A 12082-nucleotide genomic window follows, 5' to 3' on the forward strand; every position below is an offset into this window, starting at 1 on the left:
AGAGAGGGGGGGGAGTGTGTGTGTGCATGTGAGAGAGAGTGTGTGTGAGAGAGAGTGTGTGTGAGAGAGAGTGTGTGTGAGAGAGAGTGTGTGTGAGAGAGAGAGTGTGTGAGAGAGAGAGGGGGGGAGAGAGAGTGTGTGTGTGTAAGAGAGTGAGTGTGTGTGAGAGAGACTGTGTGTGTGTGAGAGAGAGAGTGTGTGTGTGTGTGTGTGTGTGTGTGAGAGAGTGTGTGTGCATGTGAGAGTGTGTGTGTGTGTGTGTGTGAGGGGGGGGGGAGTGTGTGTGTGTGTGTGTGTGTGAGAGAGAGAGTGTGTGTGTGTGTGTGAGAGAGAGTGTGTGTGCATGTGAGAGTGTGTGTGTGTGTGTGTGAGGGGGGGGGAGAGTGTGTGTGTGTGTGTGTGTGAGAGAGAGAGAGTGTGTGTGCATGTGAGAGAGAGAGAGTGTGTGTGTGAGAGAGAGAGAGTGTGTGTGAAATGTGTGTGTGAATGTCACTTGTTTATTCTCTCTGTGTGAGGGTCAGTAAGGCAGTCTGATCTTTATATAGCAAACACTTCACTATTAACGTAGATATAAAGCTGCATTCTCGTTACCGTGTCACTGATTCATTTGATTCTAGTCTTTCTAAATTGTGCAGACAGAATGTAGAAAGTGGGATAGAGATGAACAGAACAGACGAGAAGACGAAGAGAGAGACACCATCTGTGAGGCACTTTCTCTTCCATTGCACTCAATTGCATCATATGGAGCGTTTGTGTTGCTGCTGCTTCGGTATAGAGCGCGTTAAACTTTCTGAAGCCTGTTATTAATCTGGACAATGTGTTTATTGATTTGTTACAACTTTATTTGGGTTTGTTTCCCAGTTATTCTGCTAATCCCAGTCCAGCCAGTCAGCACACTTGATTTAATTCATCATACCTGTGATGAGCAATAATCACATGCACTATTGAAGGAGTTACATATCACATGGTCATTACAAATCCTGCAATATCTCAAAATGTTTTCATTTGTTCAATCTAATGTTTATTGATCTAATTAATACCCTTCAGGTGTGGATATGAATGTGTTGGAGCAGCAAAAGCACTAAAATGTGCAGGTCAGGGGGTCTCTGCAGGACCAGAGTTGAGAACTTTTGCTGTAGTGATCTAATGAAAATCAAAAGAACAATGAATTAAACAGTCTACTGACCTGCTGCAAACATGTTAGAACATGCAGGAGTCATCTGGACAAATCTGTATTTTTTTTTTTACTTCCATTACATGTTTCTGCATATTACAGACTGCTGATATTCTGATGGAGCCAATAACAGAACTGACAGCAAAGCATGAACAGGGTGGAGCTGAATGCTCCAATATGATTCTACAGCAGCTAGATTCGTAAACTATAGAGATAAACTACAGAGATAAAACCGAATTTGATTTTAAATACACTCATGCGTTATAAGCAATAAAAAAAGCTGTAAATAATTCGACATCACAAATTTGTGTGTCAGAGCACGTAGACTAGTAACATCACTAAGACACTTGGTCATGCCGAATGAGGGCAAAAACTTGATTTCTAAATTTTATTTTTTTAAAAAACAAAACAAAAAAATGATATCTCAGTATGAGGAGATGGTGAATCAATAAAAAGTTATTTTGAGAATATTATACAACAAATATAAGATCGTTATGATGATGATGTCCTTCGACTGCTCCCTGTCCGGGATCGCCACAGTGGATCACAGAGAGTTAAGCCCTCAGTGACTGGGTCATTTCCCTGCCTGGGAATTAAACCCTGGCCGTGGCAGTGAGAGAAATATAAGATCATTATATTATTATTAAATCACTGTATTCTATTCGCAGATAAATAAATGCTTAAAATGAGCAAAAAATCATCAGCTTACAGTATAGAATACGGCGGTGAGTAAAAATATATGGCTTCATTTTATTTTTGTTTAAAAACAAAACAATACAGAGAAATATTAGTTGACTTTGCAGATGATTTTTTAATAGCTTAAAAGATCATTGTTTTTGCAGTATAACACTTTTTCTCTGTAACGTCTCCCGCTTGCCGTCAGCAGAAAAGCTGTCAAGGCATCAAATCGAGTCATGACAAGAATGCGAGAAAAGCAGACGACCGAGAAGGTGATCATTCTCCTCAGACTGCTCTTCTCCTCTCCTGCCCACATGTTTATTTACAGTCCTGTCTCCAGACTTTCTCCTTCTTTCTTCCTTCCAGTTGTGTTCAAATAGTTTAATCTTTATTAGCAGTAAAGGTCAGAGCAGTTGGATTTTGGGGTTGGATTTTGCAGATTATTGAGCAAAGCTCTGATTTTGGTTGTTTGCAGTAGTCTTGCACTCATGGGCCATGTGTTCGTAAACACACACACACACACATACACCAGATACTAACAATGCATTATATTGTTCTCATTCAGCAGCTTATAGGTCTTATCACTGATTTGCTCCCACAGGACTGGGCTCGTCTTACAGCTCGGTGTCTCAGCAGATCAGGTCTGTAATCCAGTGTCACTCGAGAGAGGGCTAATAGAGTGTCGGGGTGGGAGGGCTCAGTCAGCCAGGTGAAGTGTGTTCAGAGGAACTTATCAGTCTAGATCTCTCTCTCTCTCTCTCTCTCTCTCTCTCTCTCTCTCTCTCAGTGTGTGTTGTTCTAGTCCCAGCCTCCATCTGCTCTCCTCTTCATTGTTTAAAGCGCTGGTCCTTGCGCCGGCTTGGCCACACTCCCAGTCAGGGTTTCTGTGCACATTATATTAAATGAACATAAACGATTACAATAAGTAATAATAACTGGTCTTTTTCTGTTTACATTTAACTGTCAGTCTGTGTATAACTGTGTGTGATAGACTAGGTGTTCTAACGTTGAGTTCGTTCCTTTATAAAACTAACTGGAAAAAGGGGCGTATTAAGGCCTCGAATATTGTTTTGAAAAGTTTTTTTTTTCCTGTAAATAATTGACAAATGAAGAATTCTGTGGTTGTAAAGATGTTTTAATTGCCACTTGTAATAATGCTACAATATTATTGGTGGTTTAGAAAAATGATGATCATAACGATGATATACCCTTCTTGAATAAGGGTATTTGATGTCCACTATATTTTCATTGAAGGAAGGGTTGATGGGAACGACTGAGCAGAGATGCAAGAGAAGGGAAGATGCACAATCTGTTGCAAAACACATTAAATTAATTGAAAATAAAATACCTAATCTTACCCATAGTTCCTGTATATAAGCAGAACAGCGCTGACATGATCGTGAATATTAAATGTCAACGATATAACTGCACTAGCAGTTGTGTGCGATAGAATGTGCGATAAAGACATTTGCTGACATGGATGAAAGGGTTTACAAACACACATACACACACACACTCACAATGTTTCCCATATGATGGTCGCATCTCTAGGGTTGTGTCTTCATCACTGCTCATCTGAGTTACTTCCACTGAATAACAATCTCCCAAAGAAAACTCACCAATGAATGGAATCAAAGCTATTCCATTAGGAGCGTGTCAGCGAAATTCTTACAACTTTCGGTGGGAATTTGTCAAGGTTTCATTTCACCGATGATTTTTAATACACATTTAATACACATGCGGAAAAATTTTACCTTGACGATAAGTTTTTCTTGGATCGATAGTCTGGAAATAAGGAGATGACTTATAGACTGACAAAATGTAAACTTCTCCTGAAAGTGTTGCTGAAATGATTTAATAACACGATGAAGATCATTGTGATTTGGGTGTTCGGGTTAGTAAACGGTTGTCGTCTCTCTCCTTCTCTTGCGCTCTCTCTGAGTTTGTCCTAAAGCCACCTGCTTTCAGTGAAGAGGGCTGTGTGTGTCTCAGCACTCTGTGTACAATCTTCATGGATTTATTTCTGTATTTTTTGCCAACTTTGTATAGTGTAAAAAAGTATAAATATATGAAAAATGAGTACTGTATAGATTTTAGCCGCCTGTCAAAGGCCCACAAGTATATATAATTGGTAGAGTTAATCAGTCAGCCGTGTAGAAGCATTCTAAAGGAATTTACCGAGATCACGCTTTCTGTAGATTCATGCAGTGCCACGTTTTGTTTTCTTTTTCTTTCCTTTGATTGTTGTTATTCTTTTTATGAATTACCATGTGGCATCTTAAAAGTCTGTGTTGTTTCCTGTTAATACTTTGTATGGGTTGTTTATTTGTTTGTTGTTTGTTTGTTGATGAACACAGCGAGGTTCAGGCGCCCAGGAGAGTGCACGGGAACGCAGAGAGGAAGTGCAGGAGTTTGTCTGAGTTTGTTTAACACGTTCGTTTACGAAAAATTAGTCCGACGGCTAGTCTGTGGTAGTGCTGTAGAAGCTTTCGTGTCTTTATTGAATAGTGTCTTAGATATTTAAATGTGGATAAAGTATGTTCCTAGCACAGGTTAGTGTTTCTCTTTTCTTCTTCTGTCTTCCTCTTTATTGAAATGAACCCATTTCATAAAGAATCCATAAATTACAATTAAAAAAAATATATAATACAGTGACCAAATGCTAACAGTGTCAGATACTTTTGTCACACTGTGTAAAAGAAAAAAAAAACACCTTCAGTCTGTGGTGGAAATGTTTGGATCTTGGCTTTATCTCTGCATTACGTGCTTATGATGCTGTAAAGCCGGGCCATCTTTCCTTTCCCTGATCTGAAAAATCCTCCCACATCCCAGTGTCTGGCTTTGTTTAGATGTGTGTAGATATAGAGCTGTCTACGTGAGCATGTATGTGTGTGTGTGTGTGCGCATCTTTTTACAGAATGTCAGTTTAGCCCTGGGTTGAAGATGCCGTCTGGACGCCTCAGTACTCTTATACCACTCCGTAACTCATTCAAGCATCTGATATCTTTAAACATTCCATGAAAACGATCGAACTGCTGTCTTACAGAATGAGAGGAAACTGTCGTAGAAATGAAAAATCGCAATCATGCCTTACGACTCAGACCAACTGCTCTGCCAGCGTTCATAACACTGAATAAATCTCCATGTTATTGTGTGTATGTGTGTGTTTTCAGGAGTGGGGTTAGAGATTGAGGTGTCTATAAGCTCCACCCAGGTGAACAAAGGATAAGCGTTTCCTTTCTTTTTTTCTGCCTCTCCTGTTTTTTGGCCGAGCGGACTGTGATTTAATTGGTTGATATGTTTTCCTTTCTGCCCCCCCACCCCTCTGTGTGTGTGGGTGTGTGGGGTGGGTGGAGCTATGGAGCTGAGCTCTTACTATGTTCTATGATAAAATAAATAAACAATAATTTGTACAACATTTGCGTGTTTGTTGAGGTGTTCTTTGCGCTCATTTATCTTGAATGAAATTACTGGTTAAATACGCATGGCTGGATGTGAATAAGAACACTGTGCTCTCTTACACATGGTTTTATACACACACAGACCTGGTTAGAGTACAGCTTGCTGTTTGGGACAGAGCCTCAGTGTTATGAGGTGAGTTTGTGTAACACTTCTGTGTCAAAGTCAGTTTAGGTCACAAATCACATGACACTCATTTTACCAACCAATTACGTGTCTACACGTCCTGCTCCATCTCTTCATTTATCATAAATGTCACAGAAAAATGTCTGAACACACACACACGTCACCTCCGGTACAACTGAACACACACACCACACACACACACACACTTCACTTAAAACACCTCAGTTTTTACTTGACATTGAAGCGAATAAGATGTTCAGTGTGAATGTCAGAGACTTCACAGAACATTTTATTTTAGCTCAAGTACTTAAATATGGTTGGTATAAAATATATTTATAAGTTTATAAATATAAGTGTAACTAATCTACCTGGCTAGAGGACTTTTATATAAATATATAAATATTCAGTTCTAGCGGATTTGCTGTGAGAAAGAATAACAAGTTTGGCACATGTGTGTTGTACTAAAAAAAAATGTTGTAAATTTAAATGTAATGTAGATGTAGATAAGTGTGTGTCATGTCTTCTCACAGCCATGATGTTATTCCAGTTTCAGACTACAGGGGAACTAGTGCACACACACGACCCACAGCTGAACACACAAATGTTAGGTCTATGTGTATTGTGGGGTACATGTTTTACACCATATCAGCATCAGCATCTGAGCAGAAATGGGCAAAGACAACTAAAACTGTGGTCCCCACAAGATTATTGGTCTCCAGTCCATGTGTTCTAGTGTGCCATGGTCCCCACAATGTAGTTCAAACAAACAAGCACACACACTATGTGTACAATCATGGTGTATCTAAAAAACAGCATTCGTTCTTTAGCACTGATGGGCTGTAACATGCACCGAAATATTTTATGATGAGAATAATTTAAGGCACTTATCAATTTGAGAGAGAGTTTTGCAACCATTTGCAAACCAGTGTACCGATAATACAATACACTGTGTGGAGTAATGCATTTGAAGCAATTGGTCACACTCAGTCAGTATTAAGAGTGAGCATGTTGTTAATTTCAGCATGGCACATTCATTTGTTACAGCGTAGCAAATAGTTTGGATTTGTTAGCTACAAAGTGTGTGTGTGTGTTAAAATGGCAAATGAAAGAGCAGCAGGTGCTGTACCTGTCTAGCTGAGAGCGGTCATAACCGCAGCATCGAGACAAAAGGTAACTTGGACAATGGAAATCAATGTTACAGCCATGCATGAAACCAATGTCAGGGAAGAAAGCGAGTCTCTCTCTCTCTCTCTCTCTCTCTCTCTCTCTCTCTCTCTCTCACACACACACACACACACACACACACTCTGCCAGGTTCCTGTAGACAAGGACTGTGCTGTTGTCCTTTCCTGCGCCAAATCCACCCAGCGCGACAGGAGCCCCAGCTTACATCACATTACTCTATTAATAGACTCACATTGTACACACCTTTATTCCCCCTTCTGTCTCTATATTCTCAATTTCCCCCTTTTCCAGTACATACTCCATCATTCGCCCACACTTGCATTCCTCCTAATTATTTAAACTTCTCTCTTTAGAACTATGGGCCTGTTAGTGCAGGACTGGTGCCATGAAACATCTGTTCTTTTTTCCATCAGCCAGAATTTTGGATCCTGCAACCTGCATCTTTTCTCGTTCAGTGCAACTGAGAGGAAAAGAAGCAAATGTTCCCTGTTTGGACTTAATAGCATTGCAGTCCAGTGAAATGGCAAGAGAACTCTATAATTGTAAAAAAAAAAAAAAAAAAAAAACTTGAACAGATATGCACATTCTGGCAGGAGGCTTGTAGGACAGATGGAAAAGAGATATGATGAGGGAAAGAAGGAAAACTGAAAGATGAGAAGAAAAGTGAAAATTGCAGAGAGGGAAAGTGATTTGATTCGAGTAAAGAATAGAAAGATAATACGAATAATACAGCTCCAGAGGTACTAACAGTCTCTGAGAAGAATTTGACCAAATTTAAGGATGCATGAATGTTCTATGTGATTGATTAGGGCTGTGATTTGAGCTAAAAGTCTGGAATAATTTACTTTTGCCATAAATAGGACACATGAGCAGACTGATCCAGGCAGCCAAGAGGACCAAGAGAGCCAAATCACAGTTGAACATTGAATTTAATTTGTAGAGACCACATCCACAGAACATGCTGTTTAAAAGATTAGCATTGTTTACTGTTAATGTTGTGAGCAGCCATGTTGATTTGACGTCACATGATGACCTATGGTGTTTCTCCTAATTGAGAAAATGGTTTGCTGCAGTCTTCGCAAGGTCGGAGATTAAAAAAAAAAGAAATCATGTATACGGTATGCAGTATATATTGGAAAGGTTTTAGTCTGGACACTAACAAAGAGACTGACAGAAAAAAAAAGTTCAACTGATGTTAACAGCCGTGGGGAGAAACAAAGATGGATAGTGTTAGAAAAGCAGACAGGAAAAAAGTAAAGGAGAAGAGAGACTAGGGGATTATTAGATTTAACTGGCTGTGGGCAAAAAAGACAACAGACACTGGATGATTGATGTGCTGTGACAGATGTGCACCCAAACTGAGGCTCACACACACACACACACACACACACACACACACACACATTGCCATTCCCCACAAAAGTTTGTTTTGAGCCCTGCAGTGTAAGAGAACTTGATGTCTTGAAGTTATTTGAATTATTTAGGGTGTTGGTTATTTAAAGCCCTACAGACCGTCACTCTGCCCTCCTGCCTTCCACCAGCATGTGGAAACTCTCCATGGCTTGCTCTCTTAATAAACATGCTTCTCTTAGGAATTGTAGTTCTTGTACTTGAAACAGTAAGTTTGTTTCCTCAAGAGACAGACAGGGCTTTGTGAGGCAGATTTTTCTTATCAAAGAATTTTCAGCAGTCAGTGGGCTTCATGACTTCTGGACTGGCTGTGCTAGCTGCTGGGTTGAGTCATTTTTGGTTTAAGCCCTAAGGGAAAAAGATACAGCTAAAGAAGGGACAGCTACAGTAAGCATGTTTAGAAACCAGGGTCACCTTCAATTAATGTCAGCTGAACCTCTATGGAAATAAACATATTCTAATAAATGGATGTATAGGATTGAATAATTGTGCACCACAATCACACACAGTTTGTTCTCCATCTTTTGAATGTTTACGGTTTAAATTGTCAAAGAGAAATATCTACTGTTGAAGCAATGACAAAAATCAGTGAGGATCAGTGAAGTTTTTGAGGCCCACAGTGATGCCATTAGCAAAACTTCTTCCAGGTCTCACCAAGTGTGATATCATGGAAACAGGAGACACTGTAGGCTTCAGTAGTGGAGCCTGCACTAGTTATTCAAAAGGACAATCTGTCCAATATACTACAAGGGCTGATTCTTTGGTTTCATTTTTCCCACTTCTTCATAAGGGGAAAACTAATTTTGTCTGGAAAAACAATAAATGAACACTTGCAGCAATACATTTGTTGTATAATTCACTCCTCATGAAGTTTTCTTAAATATTGTCAAACCGCTGGACCAAATGAAAACCTCTTGTGTGCCAGAAGACAATCATCTGATCCTTAGATCTATATATAATCTTATATTGAATGCTGACAGAAAATCATTGTTCTTTTCATCAAGCAAACCAGACGGTTCATTTTGGAATGAACACCAGACGTGCTGTAGATGATTTTGGAGAATGATGAGGGTTGTGGAAGTGTACCAACAGCTTAAAGGCTGGATCGTTAAATACAAAGAAATACATTTATTGTCTCTAATGCACTATTGTCAATCACACTATTAAGGCCTCAGTGTGAGCCAGCATATAGATAATGCAAGATAATCAGTAGATAGCAAAAGGCTTTTAAGCAAGAATTCAAATGGAAGTGGATTCAATGAGTAGGACTTCCACACCGTTTATACTCTCCATGATAAAATCTGCCATGAATAAATATTTAGAGTGATGTCATAGAAGACCAATTCTGGGTATCCATTTTCTGAAGAACCTTTTGTTGATGTTGCCTCATATGTTACCATAATCTGAAAGGATGGGTGTAAAAATGATCTGCTTTATTGGAGCAACAAAGATCAGATTGAAAGATTATTCAGGAATGAATAATGCACTACTTGAATGACTCCTATTAGGATCTCATCATTGGAGGCTGCTCACTGCTGCTGAGGATGACTCCACATGGAGACTGGAGAAACATGGCACTGCTGTGGATGGTACCACGTAGATCAGTTTCTTTAACAAGACAGACTTTAAGAAACTTTTTAATACTTTTTAAGCATATACTGTAGTACACTGCTTTTAAAGGGAAATTATTTCTAATCACTCTCTCAATGTTTAAATGAATTATAATCCCACTCTCAGTGTTTCTAATGATATATAATCCCTCTCTAAATGTTTATAATGATTTATAATCTCACTCTTGAGTGTTTCATTATTATATATAATCCCACTCTGTGTTCATAATGTTTTATAATCCCACTCTCAGTGTTTATAATTATTTATAATCCCACTCTCAGTATTTATAATTATTTATAATCCCACTCTGTGTTCATAATGTTTTATAATCCCACTCTCAGTATTTATAATTAGTTATAATCCCACTCTGTGTTCAAAATGTTTTATAATCCCACTCTCAGTATTTATAATTAGTTATAATCCCACTCTGTGTTCAAAATGTTTTATAATCCCACTCTCAGTATTTATAATTATTTATAATCCCACTCTGTGTTCATAATGTTTTATAATCCCACTCTCAGTATTTATAATTATTTATAATCCCACTCTGTGTTCATAATGTTTTATAATCCCACTCTCAGTATTTATAATTAGTTATAATCCCACTCTGTGTTCATAATGTTTTATAATCCCACTCTCAGTGTTAATAATAATATATAATCACACTCTTGAGTGTTTCATTATGATATATAATCCCACTCTCAAGTGTTTATTATGATATATAATCCCACTCTCAAGTGTTTATTATGATATATAATCCCACTCTCAGTGTTTATAATGATTTATAATCACACTCTCAGTGTTTATAATGATTTATAATCACACTCTGGTGTATGGTGAAGATGAGTTTCCTTTTGAGTCTGCTTTGTCTAATGGTTTCTTCCTCATATCCCTCAGGAAGTTACCATTACCTCTAGTATAGGAATAGGAACAAGGAAGTGCTCTTATGATGTTGTAAAACAGTTTAGATCGGTCACGTCACTGCGCTGCTTGAGTTCTCTCACTAATGGCACAACCCACAAGGGCAGACAAGCCGAGCCAATATGCACCGTTCAATATTTTGGAGCGTGGCGAGAGGTGGGACAGTGACGAGTTACTCTGCAGGAGGCAGGAGGAGTTTTGTTCACTTAAGAAGAGCTGCTGCAATGAAGGTGAGGACAGATTGATGTGAGGCTAGAGGGTTGATGGCAGAAGCACAGCATGAGGCACTGCAATGATACCCTGGATTTTTTTGTGTTAAAATGTTTTAAAAATCATGACAGCTTTTTTGTTTGTTTATTTTGGACTGAAACAAAGACTTTGGATTAAAAAAAATGAGGTGTTAACATACTGGTTGATCCATAGACTCATCATAGCTGTTTTACACGTCCATTTATTAATAATAACTTAAATTCAGTTGGCATGTTTAATGCTTAGAAGTGAATCCACTGCAGCTGATGAGGCTCTTAAGTCTCTGACCCATAAACATTTCCAGAGGCTAGATATATTTTTCTGATTTTGTGCTAGGCTTTTTTCTTAATAATGCAGCCATTTTCAGATACTGCTTATTTCATAGGCTTTTTGAAATCACCCGTGGGATTCAGGTTTTGTGGTTGGCTGGTCAGGAATATTGCACCATTTATGTTCCTGACCTGGAAACCTCCTAAGGTGTTTTATTACTTTGTTGTGTTTTAAGGTGAACCATTGTTTACTAGGATGTGATGAATTTATTCTGCGGCTTCTATTTGCAGTCATTCTTCAAGCCATTATGCTTCACAGCTGAGAAGCATTTCTTTTCCTCTATACCTTTCTTACATGCCAAAGCTTTGTAAATGAGTATGGTTAAGCATTGTGAAGGTATTGACACTATTTCAGTCTTCATGCTGAGAGACAAGAGCATTCAGTCTTCTGGAAGTGATTTCTGAGCTGTATTTTACATAACCTACAGATGTTAACAGCCACAGAAATAGACAATTGTCTTATTGCTTTTGGATCCTAAAACTCTTGTTTCATAACATTACAGTGGAGGAGGAGGATGAATTTAGGACAAGCAGCACACGGTGGGATTTCAGTCTTCTGATGTAACAATACCGCCATCTTGTGGTAAGAAATGTCACAGCACAGTAAACAGAAATATTCCCCTCAAATTACTGCACCAGCCTGCCTGACATGTATCTCCTATTTTGAATGATGTAAACTATATATAGTAGTCCAGAGGTATTCAACTAAAATTTAAAGAGGTCCAATAAGAGAAAATTTCTTGAAGCAAAGGTCCGGAAGCTCATAATGTCTAACTAGTTAGTGTGATTATATGTAGCCTAGTATATATATAAGTATAGCCTAGCTATATATAAGTAGCCTAGTAGTTGTATCAACATCTGCAAGCAATCAATACCTGACTGTCAAATCAAATAAAATCAGTACAATTCAAAAACCTTTTGACAATATTTATTGTCACGT

The sequence above is a fragment of the Tachysurus vachellii genome, chromosome 14, assembly GCF_030014155.1.
Source record: "Tachysurus vachellii isolate PV-2020 chromosome 14, HZAU_Pvac_v1, whole genome shotgun sequence".
NCBI lineage: Eukaryota > Metazoa > Chordata > Actinopteri > Siluriformes > Bagridae > Tachysurus > Tachysurus vachellii.